The sequence below is a fragment of the Sturnira hondurensis genome, unplaced genomic scaffold (assembly GCF_014824575.4).
Source record: "Sturnira hondurensis isolate 20B ecotype Veracruz unplaced genomic scaffold, ASM1482457v3 Scaffold0005563, whole genome shotgun sequence".
NCBI classification, from domain to species: domain Eukaryota; kingdom Metazoa; phylum Chordata; class Mammalia; order Chiroptera; family Phyllostomidae; genus Sturnira; species Sturnira hondurensis.
In genome coordinates, this window is record NW_028078194.1 from 5,217,219 (window position 1) to 5,235,086 (window position 17,868).

General features: G+C 42.9%; 1 protein-coding gene across 1 annotated transcript in view; it reads left to right on the forward strand.

The window, feature by feature from the left end:
- The first annotated feature begins 224 nt into the window (after positions 1 to 224).
- The window catches only part of PLCE1 (phospholipase C epsilon 1), a 343,613-nt gene continuing 325,969 nt past the window's right edge, over positions 225 to 17,868 (forward strand). The window contains exon 1 of the mRNA XM_037047396.1: positions 225 to 442. The gene's annotated coding sequence lies outside the window, so the exon portion shown is untranslated. The remainder of the gene's footprint in view (positions 443 to 17,868) is intronic.

Below are 17,868 nucleotides of genomic sequence, written 5' to 3' on the forward strand. Positions count from 1 at the left end.
CGTGTCCGCCTCAGGCCGCTCCCCGCGCCGCCGGGCTGCCCGCGGCGGCGCTCGCGGCCTCTCACCCGGGGCGGGCGAGTTCTGGGAAAGCCCGGCCCAGGGCGGGGGCCCTGCAGCCGCCCGCGCCGCCGTCCGGGCAGCGTGCAAAGCTCTGCGGGAGCAGAGCGAGGGAGCGGCGCCCGGCGGGGGCGCACCCGGGAACGCGGGACTGGCGGGCGGGCGGCGTGGGCGGCGGACCCCGGCGGGGGCGCGGGGCGGGAGCGGCGGCGGGCGGCGCGCCCCGGGCTCTGCCTCCCCGGCACTTGCCTGGTTCTTGCGCGCTCCTGGCAGCCGCCCGGCCGCTGACACACAGTAGCGGGGACACCCGACGCCGCTAGCGACGAGCGCGTCCCTGAGGGACGCTGCACTTGGGAACTCCGGCGCGACGGGCCAGAAAGGAAAGGTGAGGGAACGACTGGGTCGCTCGGTTACTGCGGCTTGGAGAGGGGGAGAAGTGGGCTTCTTATCCTTGAACGAGGAGGTCCGCCCGGGGCGGCCGCCTGGCTCCGCGTACCTGGCGGAAGTGTAAACCCTGACCCCCACCCCTGACCCCAGACTCGCGGGGAACTGAGGCAGGCGACTCCCCAGTGAATGCAGGCCAGCCCTCCCATGAGCTGGCTGCAGGACACCCTGCAGTGCCTCCTCCTTCACTCCTTCAGATGTTTGCCGCACAGTGTGGAGGTGGCCAGTACAAAAGAAGAAAAGCGTCAGCCCTTTTGATAACAGTATTTCGGCGAAGGTGCTCAAGGAATTGTTCCTGGAGAGATTTATCTGCATAAAGTCCTAGAAAATACAATATTGTATGTGTGCTCACTTTAACTGGAAACTACGTCTTTTTTTCTAAGTCCTCTAATCCTGGGATCGCGAATAACTTGGAGCTAGGAGTTCTCCGTGATGGCTAATGGTAAATGCACAGTGCAAATGTATGGAGTTCTTAACTCCCTTACCTGGTACTTATAAGCCATGAAACACTTGGTTCAACGGACTCAACCAATTATTCATCGTAAGAAAGATTCATCATTTAAAGACTTATCAGTCATTTTAAATAGTGAGCTCCCTGAATAGATGTTAAGCAGGATTCACTTCATCAGAGAGATTTATTTCCACGGTTCTTAATTTTAATTGCATTACACAAAATTTGCTAGTCGGTCATTTAGATTCCTGCAAGATTAGTGTTCTCTTGTGTTTCTTACTGTAGGAACCGCTGGTAGGGATAGGGTGGGGCCACTGCCACAGAATGGGCACAACTGTGGCCAAGAATGCTGGATCCCACCAGAGAGAATTTTTGAGAACCTGTCTTGGGAGGTGGGTGCACATGATTCTGTGGATATCCATACAGGGGCCCCGTTGTCATTGGGTCATTGGGGGAAAAAGGGAGGTGAGCTATCTCTGAATACTGTATGCAGTTGTATCTTTGAAAATAACTCTCTGAAGAATGCCTGATGATACTGTCATCCAGAACATCCTTTCCTTTTTCCGAAGGCTCTTCCTGCCCCATTTCAGCGCCCTAACTCTTAACGAGCCTTCAAACTGAGTTTTGTTGCTGTAGTGAGACTTTCCCTGATACCCCAGACCCAAATAGCCAGCCTTCCCCTGCTCTGATTCTTGCAGCAGTTTACCTTCCCAGCCTTTCTCCTCTCTGCCTTCTTTGAGTTATTTATGTCGATGTTTCATTTTCCTCCTACCAAAGCCATTAACTGTGGCTTTCTTTGACACAGTGCTTGCACCTAGAAGACCCTAGGTGTAGGGATAAGTAGGAACTGGTATTAAATGTTAAGACTTTGGTTCTCCAACACAAATTTCTACTTTGGAGGAGATAATATAATCAAAGGATTTAAAGATGAGCATAATGTTTACCATTCTTATTGTCCCCCACTTACCGTCCACAGGGGAGATTTTCCTTATACCCAGGAGCCATACGTAGTAATCATCTTTGGTCCTTGGGGCCAAGTAGGAGGTGAGATTGAGCTGGAGAGACGTCCTTCCAGTCTTTCTAGTAACATAAGCTTCTTGGATGTGTTCCAAGGTTGACCTGTGTCATTAAAAATTCTAAGCTCAAGTGGGTTGTGGTGATGGTAAATTCCAATGAAGGTGGTTGGTTTTCTTTTTCTGTTTGCAACTGTTGTTAATCACAGTCTTCTCTAGGCTTTTGTGATATACTTTAAAAAATTCATTCAATGTGTAATTTGTTACTTACAAATTTCTAAATGATTAAAGGAATGTTGAAGGGAACTGTACACGATGTTTTCTAAAGCAGAGAGCAGGTAATGTTTCCCACACCTGGGCAAGAGGAGTATTAGCTCTGCATGTGTTGTGTTGGCAGTGCCTGCCTTTCACACACCTGGCTGGCAAGCAGCTGGCACAGGACAACAGCTGCTTCAGTTGGGGGCTCCTTCTCTCTGCCTGGGCTACACCTGCTAGAGGAGAAAGGGTCCAGGGGAACACAATGATTTAGAACTTCTGGGTTTAGAAGGAGAAGCAGGGAGAAAGCCAGAAAAAGCAGTAACAGCTTACAGTGTGAATTCGCTTGATCAAGTTGCTTTCCTCCCGACATTTGGTTGAGATCCTGGTGTTGAGCAAGTAGGAATTTGGTTGGGGAAAGGGAAGACAAGTGAGGGATATGGTACTCCTGTAGAAGGGCTGGGAGGTATTCATGGGGTCTTAGGGAAGCATATAGCCCAGTTATATGCTGCCTAGAGGAGTGTTGGAAATGGGGAGTGGAGACTAAAGAAAAAAAGTTATCAAAGATACGCTTTGTCATGGGCCAGCCATGGGGCCTAGAAAGTAAAACTTTTTAGCATCCTGTGGCCCTCTTTGCTCCCAGGGTGTAAATTTCAGGCTTTAAAAAAAATATTTTATTTATTTATTTTTAGAGAGAGGAGAAGGGAAGGAGAATGTGGGAGAGAAACATCAATGTGTGGTTGCCTCTCATGTGTCCCCCACTGGGGACCTGGCCTGCAACCCAGGCATGTGCCCTGACTGGGAATCAGTGACCAGTGACCAGTGACCTTTTGCTTCACAGGCCCACACTCAATCCACTGAGCTACACCAGCCAGGGCTCAGGCTTGTTTTTTATTAACACTTTAATTCATCTGTGTTATGGTTTAAATAGGTTTTCCTGGGCCAGTTGGAACCCCGCCCTCTACAGCTATGCTGTATACAGTATGGTAGTCACATGCCCCATGGCCATTTACATTTACATTTGAAGTTAGTTTTCTCACCTGGTAAGAATTATTTGTACATTTTTGTTTCAAAAATAATGGATAGACATGTTTGCTGTGGATCCCACCTACAGTGTTTTGTACTGTATGGCATATATACCCGCTTATCATTACAAAAGCCAAAGACTTCTGATTTTGGACAAGGAAGTATAGAGATGGGAAAACTGAGGAACTAAAAGATTTAAGTAACTTGCAAGAAGCAACAGCAAGAAAGTGCCAGAGCTAGGATTCAGTCCGAATAGGCTGGCTCTAGAGTTCTTTCCCTCGAACTTTGTACATTGGCCTCTGGGCTCATCACCCCCAAACAAATGACTGACCCTTTTTTTTTGTCTTTGTGAAACCAAATAGCATTAACTCAGCTGATTAGAAAGTCTCAGATAGAGCTATGGCTAAATTGTTTAACAGTTGAGGTTTTGAAATGCTATGGATAGTTAAACCACTGTAAATAGGCATCCTTAGCAATTGTTTGGCTTGCCGCTTTCCACCTTGTGCCAATCACAGTTGGTTTTGAGCCATTTGCTATATGCGAACTGGTAGGTAAGAGGCCGCTAACTGTGCACATTGATAAAACCACCAGGCCCTTATTAAAACTTGGGGTGCATGGGGGTTCCTATACTCATTAACTGTTGTGGGGTGGAAGGCAGATGATGGTTTGGTCCTGGTGTGTACTGACTGTTGAACTATGGGTAGGGCCATTCTGGTGGCCCACTGAGGTTCTGTGACTTCCTGCTATGGTTTCAGAGGATCTGAATTAATCTGACTCAGTTGTAAGTTTCTCTAGGAAAGGCTGTCAGTTCCTCTCTTCTTTTTGGGAGCCATGTATAATAATCATTTTTGATGCATGCCTTGGGAACTGCAGGGCTGGCCTAGGGTCAGCAGTGGTCTTTTCACCTTCCCTCTCCAAGTAATGGCAAGCTTAGATGTTCCCTTTAAGACTTTTTGGTCCAAACTTACATGTGAAGAAATTCTTGAGTAACCCCAAGTTTTCGCCTTTGAATATGAGAAAATGTTCTGAGTGCTTAGCCATCTATGTGGACCTTTCAGCGTGGACCTTTTAGGTTCCCCATCTCTCTGTGCCGAGGGACCATGTGTACCTCTGTGGTCCGGTCTCTAAGACTGCTAATGGTCATCGTGCCCCCCAGTTATAATGGAGGAGGCACTCTCTTGGTCACATACAAGGGCTCTAGAATGAAGTTTAACTGGCTTTACATAGGCTTTGCCACCTACTAGCTATAAATCTTAGGCAAGCAATGAACATTTCTGTATGAGACCTAAGTAAGATAATTTACCCATAGCACTTTGCATAGTGCCAGGAACATGGTGCTCAAAGAGTTAGCTACTAATATTGTTGGTTTTCCCCTCTGGGCCTACCTAAATCTTGACAGTCTTTAATTTTAGGCTTTGGAGAGGCATGTGTGGTAACCTGAATAATGTCACTGACCTCCCAAAGGTGTCCAAGTCTTAATCCCTGGACCCTGTAAATATGCTACTTTATGTGACAGAAGGAATGTTGCAGATGTTATTAAAATGATTTTGAGAAGAGGGAATTATCATGGATTATCTGGCTGGGCCCAATCTATTCTAGAGGGTCCTTATAAAAGGAGGCAAGAGGATCAGAGTCTCTAATAGGAGGTAGGGGTAATGAGACGAAGGGGCGGTGAGCCAAAGAATGTAACTAATTCTAGAAGCTGGGAAAGGCAAGAAAACCAATTCTCCCTTAGAGCCTCCAGAAGGAATGCAGCCCTGCCAACCCATTTTAGACTTCTCACCTCCTGAACTATCAGATAAATTTGTATGCTTTAAGCCACTAAGTTTGTGGCAGTTTGTCACAGCAGCAATAAGAAACTAATACAGTATGGCAGAGAAAAAAAGAAAGTAGTCAGGAGTGAAATGAAAGCTAGCAAAATAAGAGAACAATAATAGGCAGCAGTTCGTGTGAACTTTGCTAGGTACCGTTCTAAGCACTTTATATGTTATTAATCTGTCATCTTCACACAGCTGAGATTTTATTATCTGCATATCACAGAAGAGGAAACGGAGGCACCAAGGGGTTAAGTAACTTGCCCCAGGTTACACAGCTAGTACAGGGCAGAGCTGGGTTGTGAATCCAAGCAGCTTGGCACTCTTAACTGCTCCCAATGGCGGGCATTTATGTCTGTTAGTCCGACAGTATCAGACACCGAATGGTATGTTACTATATGTAAGGAAAAAGCAATATTTGTATCCGCAAAAAGGGAGGTACCTTCCCCCTAAAAAAACTGGCTATTGAAATACTTGGTAAGTTTTTGCGATTTTTATTTCATATAATGTGTGTGGACAGCTTGAATCTGGAGGACGCTGGCTCTGAGAGCAGTTCCTGTGCTGGCTTCCCTCTCACGCTCCCACCTCTGTTCCTGCAGCAGCCTCCCTCACTCACCACAGACTGCTGGCCCCGGTGCCCTCTTGGCTCTCCTTCCCACCTCTGCCTGTTTATTGGATTTGTCTCATTCCTAGCTCTGCTCCAGCCCCGAATTCCACCTTCTCTGGCCCCTCATATGCTCAAACTTGAGCTGGTTAGTGTCACGGTCCAGATTGTGAGGTACCCCTAGCTGCTGCTGTGGGGGGGCATATTTTTGCCTTTTCCCTTTGGTTTAGCTAGCTATTGTTAGTTTTCTAGTTGTGTTTCTTTTATCTCTCAAGCACATAATTCAGAGTGATATTGGTTTGGACCAGGGGTTTTCAAATTGCATTCCAGGAGGATTTGGAGCCTCTGTCATGTGAGGGAGATGGTGGGAGATGAGGATCTCAGCCCCTCACCCGCTTGTACCAAAGCGCTGCTCTTACTGATTTTACATACTGAGGTTTTACCTTAGATTTTCCATGAAAGAGAGATTCTAATGGTAGAGAAGCAAAAATAGGAGTTTGAGAAGAACTGAACCCAAAGCCAAGGCATTATATGTATGACAACAATTGTAGCCCAAAGATTTGGATGTTTAAGAAATATAACTCTATTTTTTATAATTGCCTTTTATAAGTTTGAGATCTGGAGTCCAGGTGCTCGGATTTGTTTACATCCTGGCTCCATTACTTGTATACAATTTGTGTGACCTTGTGTAAAATACTTGGTCTGTTGGGACCTAAACTTCCTCATTTACCTAATGGAAGGGGTGATGGTAGCACCTGTCTAATACATGAGATCATTCATGTAAAGGGCCTAGAACAGTGCCTGTAATATACTAAGAATTCGACAGACACTTGCTCTAATGATCATTTTTGTTATTATCGACTCTCCCTGTGGAATGGCAGGAGAAGAATCTCGTCTCTTCTCTTTTGGTGATGCTGCATCCAGGGGTCTTACTTCCAGTGTTCCTCTTTGCCTAGTGTCACTGAAATGCCCACTGTCCCTGACCACAGGTGATGTCAAGTGCAGTGACACAGGGCTGCTTCTCCTGGGTACAGTGTCTTCATCCATAAGGCCTCCCTGAGGTCTCACTGCCCTCTGCCTTCTGCTGTCAGGACTTAATAGGACTTTTCTTTTTTCCTCCCCAGCCTGCCAGCCAGCCAGAGGGGCTGGAATGGAGGAGCAGAGCGAAACTCCAGTCTTCCTCTGCTCCTTCTCTGTGACATTTGGTCTAGAATTCAGACTCAATGCTTTTGAATCCTTTCTCCTTTACCCTTAGGGCTTAAGAAAATAATAAAAACATAAACATAAACAGGGTGGCTAAGTTTGACAGGGTTATTGGTCAAACAATGCCATTATCTACTTAGTGGTGTTGCTGCTGGCTCCGTGGAGTGATCTGCTATGTGGTGGCCCCAATGAAATGTGCTGCATTTGTAAAACTACTGGAAGAGCTCCTTCACACCAATCCAGAGCTGTAACAAAACCTGGTGAGCATTTATGTATTTTTATGGCTTTGTGGGATCAGCTACGTTGTAGTAAGGCTGCTGAATTCAGAATTAAGGAAAAGGCAGAAGCAAGGAGAGACTCTGTTTTGATGACTTCATTTTAGGTTTAAAATGTATAATATCACTGACTATGGAAAATCCAGGGAATGGAAAAAAAAATCATTGGGAAAAACACATGTGACCAAGTACATACTATGCACATCTGGGATTAAAATATCATATAACACAGTTTAATTTGGATATCACTGGAATTATTTCAAGTAACCATCATTTCTAAAGAAAGTTTTGATTCATTTGTTATTGTTAATAACACAAACTCAGATTTCATTGATGAACGTATTTTCACCTATGAAATGTTTGCCTGGAAGAATTGAAGCACTCTCTAATAGCTTGGTTTGTCAGTCTCAGAGAGGTGGATAAAACTCACAGAAGTTAAATATTTTGGCATGAAATTGTGTTCCTTTTTTTCTCCCAAAAGCCCGAATGAATTTGGATGACAAGGCTGAGCACGAGCTTCACTTGGTCTGCAGTTACGTAGTAACTGCTGGGGTCTGAGCCATTCAGATTCAGGTCTCTGCTGCTGAGGCTAATTAGTTCCTAACTCAGCCTGGTTTACTGTGACTGAGGTTTTTTTGTTTTGTTTTTTCATTATGCCTTGGGCATGGTTTTAAAATTCACAGTGAAAGGTACTGTAAAGAAATAGGCTCAATTAAATAAATGTAAGAGAGTAAGGCAAGAACTTCTTGAGTTATACGCATGGAAACTGAATAAACTTGAAGAAAGAAATCTAACAAGTGACTGTGTTGCACCATCAGTACAACATAGCAGTCAGACAGCCTTGCAGGTTCTCCCTTAACATGGCCTGGGTCACGGTTTTTGACTGCCCAGTGCTGGCTGAGACTGGGCCAGGCCTCACCAACTCCAAGTCATGGGATGGCTGACAACAGGTGGAGTGTGTTCCCAACTCAGGCAGGCAGGCCCAGATCAGATTCATCAGAGGATAAGAGAGTGTGATTATTTCTAGCCATGCTGTGTATTTCTAATGAATTATCCCTGTCTAAGCAGCCATTTATAAAGTATGTCACTATTTTTGAGATAGTAGTTTGAAAGAAAAAAGAATCTTTAATTCCAAAACATTTTAACAACTAAAATTCTATCCTTTAATTATTAATGAAGACATGCCTCTGTTTATGATTAACTTGTTACCTTTTTGTTGTATGCTATGACATCCAATAATAAAACTGAGGGCTGACAATGAGGGGACCCAACTTTGGCCCTCTCAATTTTAAAGTTGAAGGAACTGGTCTGAGAGACTCAAGGTTTTGACCAAAGCCACCTGTCTGGGGAGTGGCAGAACTGGGACTTTTGCTTCACACAATATTGAGATCGTACCGTAGATATGTAATATACAATTGTGGATCTTGAATTCTTTGCTTAATAGTCCTCAAGATGTTCCCATGCAAGTAACTCTTTCTAAATTTTGATTTTAATGGTTGGCTCTTACTCTAATGAAGGGCTTTCTTACCCTTTTCCCCATCGTTGAATGCTTAGTTGTTGATTCCTTGATGGTTTGTCCGTTTGTCTCATTTTAGTTTTCTTTAATAAATTAAGACCGCAACATACGCCTGCAAGCTGTTCCCCGTCTTTGTCATTTGATGCTGTTTTTCTCAAGTAGCACTTTTTCCTGATTACATAATAATGCAAGTTAATTTTGTATAATTTGGGAAATAGACAAAAGCACAATAAAGAAAAAGTTCAAAGTCACTCACAATTCTGTCATCTATGGTAGCTATAACATTTGGTTCAAGGCTTTATAGAGGGTTTTTTTGTTTGTTTGCTTTTTCCCAAATTGAGATCATGCTTACATGTTTTATAACCTGCTTCTTCACCTAACTTTGTTAATTATTGTTAAGTAGATTGTATTTATTCCAGCTATGGGTTATATATATATATATATATATATATATATGAAATATCATATTTTTGAAATGTTTACATGGTTTTTAATGTACAGAAATATTTAATTTTCATTTGGCAGACAGATCTAAGTCCTCCCTGGTGATTACTTCCATGGCCTTTAAATTTGTAGTCTTTGTCTACTTTCTGTGATTAACTTTATTTTTTAGCTTTCCAGGCTTTTAACTATATTCAACTTTTTCTTTGGAATCAGTTTTTGTACGTATTATGAGTTGAAGACCTAACTTGTTTCCTACATAGTTAGTCTTTCTTCATAATATGTTTATTTCCTTATATGTGTGTGTATATTCCTTACATAATTTCCTTAAATATTTATTGGCTAATCCTAGATGATTTCTAACCTCATTTTATATAGCTTAAAGTCAGTTTTAGGCCTAAGATATCTATCTGTAATTTCTCAAATGAGTACTATACTGTTTGAGTTGTGTTAGCCTTATAATAATATTAATTAGTATCACATAAAGAAATTTTCTCTCATAATTATTCAAATATTACTTATTTTTGCAAATTAAATTTTGAAGTATTTTGTCAAAATCTCAAAATTCCATTGTAATTCTAATTGAGATTATAATAAATCTGTATAATTCAGGAAGAATTAATATGTTTACAGAATTTAGTACTTTTATACTGGTATATTTCTTTTTTTTTAAGAATTTATTTATTTTTGGAGAAAGAGAGGAAGAGAAACATCAGTATATGGTTGCCTCTTGTGCACCCCCCAACTGGGAACCTGGCCCACATTCAGGCATGTGCCCTGACTGGGAATTGAACCAGTAACCCTTTGGTTTGCAGGCCAGCACTCAATCCACTGAGCCACACCAGCCTGGACTGATTTATATCTTAATTAACTGAAATGTTTTTGTATTTCTCAGTTAAGCTTTATGGTAGTATTCATATTAATCATATATTTCTTACTCATTTGAAAAATGTTTTTTTTTTTTTTAATTTTTTAAAAACTATTTACTTATTTATTTATTTATCTTCAGAGGGGGAGGAGAGAGGGAGAGAAACATCAATGTATGGCTGCCTTTCATGTGTCCCCTGCTGGGAGTTGGCCTGCAGGGAACCGGCCTGCAACCCAGGCATATACCCTGGCTGAGAATCGAACCGCGATTCTCTGGTTCACAGGCCCGCACTCAATCCACTGAGCTACACCAGCCAGGGCTCATTTGAAAAATGTTTAGTTCTAATTTAATCCACTTAATGTTTTCGCTGATTCTCCTGAGCTTTCTTGGTAGAGAGTTGTATTGTTCACAAATAATGATTACTTCTCCTTAAATCAGAAATTTCTGGACATTAATAACAAAGAATGAAAATAATAGACCTTTTATTGTATTCCTGAATTTAATGGAAATGCTCTCCATATTTACTAGTAAGCATGATGTTGGCTTAAAATAATTTAAATCACTTTAAGGAAGTAGTTTTATAATCAAAGATTTTTTTTAATTGAAGGGAATTGAATTGTATCAAATGTCAAAAAAGTAATCTTTGAGATGATTGTATGCTTTTTTCTCATTTGACCTACTTGTGTTTTAACAAACTTCCTGCCGCTAAAGCATGTTTGCAATCTTGTCGTGGCAGTTTACCATTTTGTTAATGAATTATATCTCTAAAATAAAGACTAATCTAGCACCCATTTAGATTTTACTTTGGATTTTTAAAAAGTTGGCTTTATTATAGCTGTGGTCATCAAAGGCTTGTATTAAATAAAATTAGCCTGCGGCTTCTGAGTGTGCATAGATTGAATTCCAGCAGACCCCTTGCACTTTCTTGAGAGTGACAGGGGCAGCTTCAGACGGGAGGAGCTGGAACGCTGTTTATGTGGGAGAGGTTAAGGAGAATAAAGTGCCCACCATAGACTGGTTATGAGGGATTGTGCTCTTGGAAAAAGTTCTAGTGTTAATCTGAAGGTAGCCTCTAGCTTTGTTCTTCCTATGAGATGAAAATGAAATGCCTTAATGGGTGCTTTTTTTTAAAACTGGGACATTCTCATTTTTTTGTGTTTCTCATAAGATAGGATTGGAACTCTACCATTAGAGGGGTAGGCACCATCTTTGAGGGTCCCTGATACTGAATGTGGATCTCTTTTTCTGGAGTGACGGGATGTTAAATAGGGCAGCAAACCTGAAAGTCAAATCTTGAGCTACGTCATTACCTTAGAATCTAATAGAGATCAAATTTAATGTCAAGTCTTTGTTTAGGTGAAAGGTTAAAACAAAAACAAAAAGTGTTTCAAAGGCATATGGAAAGAAAGAGAGAAAGCAGTTTCAAGATCTAAAGATATTTGCCATGGCTGGCGTGACTGACTTGGTTAGAGCATCGTCTGGCAAATGAAGGGTTGCGGGTTTGATTCCTGATCAGAGCACATACCCAGATTTGTGGGTTCTATCCCTAGTCTGGGCATGTACAATCCCTGATCTGGGCACATTCAGGAGGCAACCTATCAATGCTTCTCTCTCCTTTCCCCTCTCTATAAAAGCAATGAAAAAGTGTCCTTGGGTGAGGAATATATATATATATATGCAAATACTTTAGTATTCATTTAACCAGATCTTATAAAGGACTGAGGTATTGACCCAAAGATTTAGCTGCTGTGTGGGTGACTTTGTGAAGAATTTGAGCTTAAGATAAAAGGAGGTAGTCTACGTTGCTTCACCTTGGCTTTCTTCAGACTCTTACTACTTACATGTTGTCCCTCATTCCCTGTTTTCCCCTTTTTCCTATGATTTTGTTTTCCCCAACCTTTTTCCTCCTCTATTCTGTACTCATACACACAGCATCATTTTGAGTCACTCCTTTTTGTCAGTCACTGTGCTGGTGGATGGATGCTACTGCCCACCTGAGTTGGCCTGGGCCAGATGGTACTGCAGATGAGAACCTAATAATTTCTATAATGTGTGAAACAAGATGTATTCACTCTCTGCCTTTCTCAATATTTCAGACATTTATTTACTTAGGGAAGGGTAGTATCAAACATCATGAATGAGGAATCATTTATAAGTTGTAAAATTTGATAGTATTTTGTTGAAGGGGCTTAATTAAAGCTATGTGATTTGACTCATGGGAAAGAGGCTTCTATTGTGGCTAGTTTTCTCTAGTGAAACATTTTATTCTTTCTGAAGATATTTCTTTCAACTTGAATTCTGGAAACAAGGGCTGCCAGGACTGAAGGCAGCACATTCCAGAGAACAGACTACAATGCACAAGGAGAGGCAGTGAATGCTCACCTTCTGACTGGCTCTGTTCAGTGCAGAGGCTCAGGGGAAAACTTGGGAGAATGCCCAGGACATTGGTTGCTGTTGTATTGAGGAAGACATTCAGGTTCATCTGCAGTAACTAGTACACTTTGATGCTCTGCTACTGATGTGTTGCTTTGTTATGCTCCTTGAAACTGAGTACTATTGGTTGGTTCTGTATAGACAGTGTTGACTACATTTCTAATTTCACACCCAGTATTTGCCATTAAAGATCTTTCAATCTACTTAGAGACAGGGCACAAATACCTGAGATTTTCACCCTCCTTACCAAGAAACATCTGAGTCCTAGGCCAGTTGTTACATGGCTGAATCCAGGAGAGGGAGCTCTGGGCTGGAGTTTTCTGGTACAGAGTGATGGCTTGACTAAGACAGGGTGAGTCTTGATGAAAAGGATGGGAAAGTGTTTCTGCCTGGGGAGAAGTAAAGCAATTCTTGGAAGGATTGCTTTAGAGCATTAGTTGGGCAGGCAGGCAGGCAGGCAGGGTCTCCTTTGAGGCCCTCTCTCTCCTTATTCACCCCACATGTGTATTAGGGTTCTTATGAATTTTGATAGCCATCTCCTTGAGTTGAGGTTTGCCTTTACATCAATGATTTCACATGTTTCTGCAGCCTCACTTCTGAGCTCCCGCTTGCATATCTAGCTATTTATGTGACATCTCCCCCAAACTAGTGTCTCCAGTTGAACTCATCTTTCCCCAAACCTATTTCTCTTGTGTTCTCCATTACATTGAAAAGAACCTTTATTGACCCACTTGCCAAGACCAGAAACCTCAACTCCCTGGGGTCATCACCACTGGGTCCCTGGTTTCTTAGCACTGGGGGCTTCTCCTTCCCAGTATTCCCCACATTCTGCTACCTTCTATTTCAATGTCTGTCTTTCCCAATAAAGCGCATGATTCATGAAGCCAGGGCAGGGAGTCTTGTTGTTATTCACTTCCATTATATTTAGCTCCTGCACAATATTGAGCATGTGACAAAGGTGCTCAATAGATACATGTTGATTGACTGTATGAATGGAACTTCCTATTCATTCTGCTTCCTAAATATCTCTTTAGTCAGGCAGGATCTGGTTTGAAATCCAGCTTTGCTGTTTACTAGTTGGGTAGCTGGTTTACTAGCTTAATAAATAGCTTTATTAAGCTATTTTTAAATTTATTTTGAGATAATCTTTGATTTATAGATTAAACTTTTTAATATCAGTATGCATCAGTTTCAGAATCGGGAAATAGTCATAATTGTCATGCTTATTACCTCATTGGCTTGTAGTGAGGGTTGAATGAAATAAAGCATGTAAAACATTATTGCTGTGTTTGATACACGGTGTATATGGTCTCTACTGTTACAACAGTAGGTTTAAAGCTAGAATGTGGAAGTCCCTCGATGTAGGTTGAGAAGTGTGTGTTTTATCTTCTAGAAGGCAAAGATCCACGAGAGGTTCCAATAGTGTGTTGGGAAAACCGTGAGCTCTGGAATCAGCAGACTTGGTTTCAAATAAAAACTCTACCTCTTAATAGCTGTGAGGCATTCCTGAAGTTACCTAACCATTCTTAACTTGAATTTTAAAACCCCTAAAATTAGGATAACAATGCCTTGCACCAAAAAATTTTGTAAGGTATAAATTAGATGGTATATGAAGAGCGGTTTGCACTAATTTTCTTTTTAAGTTACTTTCTTTCTTCCAGTGATAAGCTCTGGGTTCCCTTAAAAAGCGACCTGTGGTCCAGAGTTTGTCTTTGGCTCATCCCACTTTAACATTTTTATTACATACTTGGATGAAGGCATAAAGCCTTATTTCCCACATCTTCAGATGGCTCAAATTTGGGAGGACAACTAATACAATAGGTGATGGAATGGAGGCTTGAAGTGACCTCAGCAGGCTGGAGTGTTGGGCCTTCACCAAATGGCAAGTCCGGCATCTAGCCGGTGGAGCAAAGCAGCCAGAGCCGAGGAGACCATTTACAAAGTGATTCCACTAGTCCTAGTGATGGATAGAAGGGATCAGAACTGAAGTGTCAATGGCAACAAAAGGGTTTAACGGTTCGGAAGAACTTTTTAGATGCATGGGTAAAGAGGGCTAGAGATGACTAGGAAGTTTCTTTTCTGGGTTCCTGGGGAGAGGGAGGTGCCGGTTATAGAAAGGAGGAAGTTAGGTGGAAGAATTGAGTTAGAGAGGGGAAGGAGGACAGTAGTCTGGTTTTGTGCATAGGGTGTTGGCTCTACTCAGCCTGAAGTCGGAAAGTCAGAACTGTAGCTCGTGGGAGAGGCTGTGTCTGGAAAGAGGCCTTTGGGAGTCATCCACAGAGAAGTGATAGTTGAGGCCAGGTGGGAGGGGACGGGATAGTCAAGGAGTGGCCAGTGCTGTTCAGAATCATTAGCATTGTTGGCTCTAACTTGAGATAAGGTGGATAAACAAACCCTTGCCCAAGTGGGACTTGTTCCACTGCCTTCCTCAGCTCTTTAACTCATCGAAGGGAAATTCTACATAATGAAAACAGTCTCATGTAATGATTTCAGGCTTTAAAAATTATTTATTTATTTATTTTTAGAGAGAGGGGAAGTATAGAGAGAAAGAAACATTGATGTGCAACAGAAATATCAATCCATTGCCTCTCACATGCCCCCATGCAGGGACCTGGCCCACAACCTGACTGGTAATTGAACCAATGAACTTTGGCTTTGTGGAATGACACCAACCCACTGAGCCACACCAGTCAGGGCTGTTCATTTTTAATTACACAAGTAACATATCAATACATTCTTGGTTGTAAAGAATGCAAACACTACAGATAAAATAAAAGCCCCTATTAATCCCTGTCCAATTCTTTTTTCTTTTTTTAGAAATAATCACTGTTACTGGTTTAATGGATGTTCTTACAAACATTCTTCTTTGTATTGATACGGCTTTACACATGAAGATATACTTTTATTTTTCTGTGTGTTTTGTTTTATGTAAGTGAGCTCATACTGTTTTGTTGTTCTTTTTGAATCCTCATCTGAGGTCCTTTTTTTCATTGCTTTTAGAGCAGGGGTGTCAAACTCATTTTCACCTGGGCCACATGAGCCTCACAGTTGCCTTCAAAGGGCCAAATGTAATTTCTGGACTGGATAAATGTAACTACTCCTTAAGAGTTAAGCGAGAGCTTGGTGCTGCCAGTGGGTGGAAACAAGGTGGAGGGCAGGATTTGGCCCATGGGCCTTGTGTTTGCCACCTGTGTTTTAGAGAGAGGGAGAGAGAAACATCAATGTGAGAAAGAAATATTCATTGGTTGCCTTCTTGTATGTGGCCTGACCAGGGTACATGCCCCGACCAGGGTATGCACCCTCACCAGGGATTGAAACTGTAACATGGGTATGTGTACTGACCAGGGATCAAACCCACCACTTTTCAGGTATGGAACATTGCTCTAATCAACTGAACCACCCTGGCCAGGGTGGTCAATGTTCTAGTCTATGCCTTACCTTGGACTGCTCACTCTCCCCCAGCCCTCTTTCCTCTGTATGTTAAATTCGATTTGGGTGTCAAGTCACTCCAGAATACCTTCCCTGACTCTTCTCAGGCCCGATTCACTTCACTGACTTTGAGTTTTCTTTTTTTTTTTTTAATTTTTATTTATTTATCTTTAGAGGGGAAGGAGAGAGGGAGAGAAACATCAATGTATGGTTGCCTTTAGTGCATCCCCTGCTGGGAGTTGGCCTGCAGGGAACTGGCCTGCAACCCAGGCATGTGCCCTGACTGGGAATCGAACCGCGATCGTCTGGTTCGCAGGCCCGCGCTCAATCCACTGAGCTACACCAGCCAGGGCTTGAGTTTTCTCCCCCATTTCACTATGACAGTTGTCACCCCTCTCTCTGGGACTGAGCCCAGACTTGAAATAAACACACACTGAGTTCGTGCTTGTTAACTCAGCTGATCTGGGCAGGGATTGTTTTTGTGGTTCTTCCTCATGGTTCGCCTTCCTGGCAGATCCCTGACTTTGTAAGTAGCATCTTGTTATTTGAGCCCCATTTGAGTTATGGAGAAAACTCACTGAGGGGCCTCACTTGTCATAAATAATATGGTTGCATTCTGTTTGGGTGGTTTGCAGCATGAGCATCATTTTAGATTCCTGACAAGTCTCTGCCTGGGAGGGGAGAAGTAAGGAGGAGCCACACCACTGTGCCAAGGTCACAGAAGAAGCCCCTCAGGTTCCTCAGGGCTTCCTGACCTGCCCCTTCCTCTCATGGACCCCACCTTGTATAGTCATTTCTCCTACAAAGCATCTTGCCACACCTGATCTCATTTGACCTTTTATACAAATTACCTTGGGGGATAGAAAGAGCTGATTAAACGCAGTGAAACAAATGAGGCTTACTCATTTATTTAATCTACAAATATTTATTGAGTTCCTACTATGTCTCCGGTGAGGCCTTGGGAAGATGGCAGTGAACAAAACCAGTACATTCCCAGCTCTCAGGGGTTCTGGTTCTAGTGCAGGGAGGCCAAGAAGTAACTAGTGTACAGATAAATAATAAATATAATTTCCAGTGGTGGTAAATGCTCAGGAGATGATTGGGCGGGGTACTATTACAGAAAGTGATGGGTGGGAGGGGAGGAACAGCTGCTTTAGAGCAGGCAAAGCTTTTCTGAGGAGGTGACATTTGAGCTCAAATCCGAAAGGTGAGAAGGAACAGGCCATGTGACTCCCAGGGATGTGGCTGACTTGCTGAAAGTCCAGGGTGTAGCTGGCACTGGAGCCCTGAAGAAGGCTCTTTTCCTGGTATTCCTTGGGCTCTTCTCTTCCCTCTCTGCCATGTCCATGGACACGCATGAATATGTCCGGGACAAGCTGGGGGCAGGCAGGGGATGAGGCAGGCCTAAGTGCACTGGGACCTCACACAAAGCCAGCCCAAAGCTGAAGAACGGCGACCTGATGGCCAACTCTGCTTCACCTTGTGTCCCTTTCTCAAGGGATCCCTTAGGACTAAACCTCACCTCTTTCCACATCAGCAGGACGGGGTGTCTGAGATGCATCCCCCAAGGCAGCTAAGAGGTTAGCATCCTGTCATTTTTTTTTACTGTGATAAAAATATGTAACAGGACATTTACCATTTTAATCATTTTCAAGTGTACAGTTCAGTGGCATTAAGTGCTTCCTATAGGTGTGCAGCCATCACCACCATGCATCTCCAGAACGTTCTCATCATCCTGCACGGGTACTCTGGACCCATTCGACAGCTTTTCCCTTAAGCCCTGTTGGATCATAGGTAGTGAGGAAATGAGTGCCATTTACAAAAGCCTCTTCCTCTGACAGGGGGGGTCTCCTCGTTTTTAATGGAGTATCTCTCTGTGTAGTCCAGAGACAACTGGTATCAAAATTACCTGGGTGGGGGTGGGGAAGGGGATGGGGTGCCTATTAAAGATGCCCATCTCCCCTCCCCCTCCTGACTCCGAGTCTCTCGGGCTGGCACTCAAGGAAGTGTGTTTTTCTCAAGTGCCCCCACGTGATGCT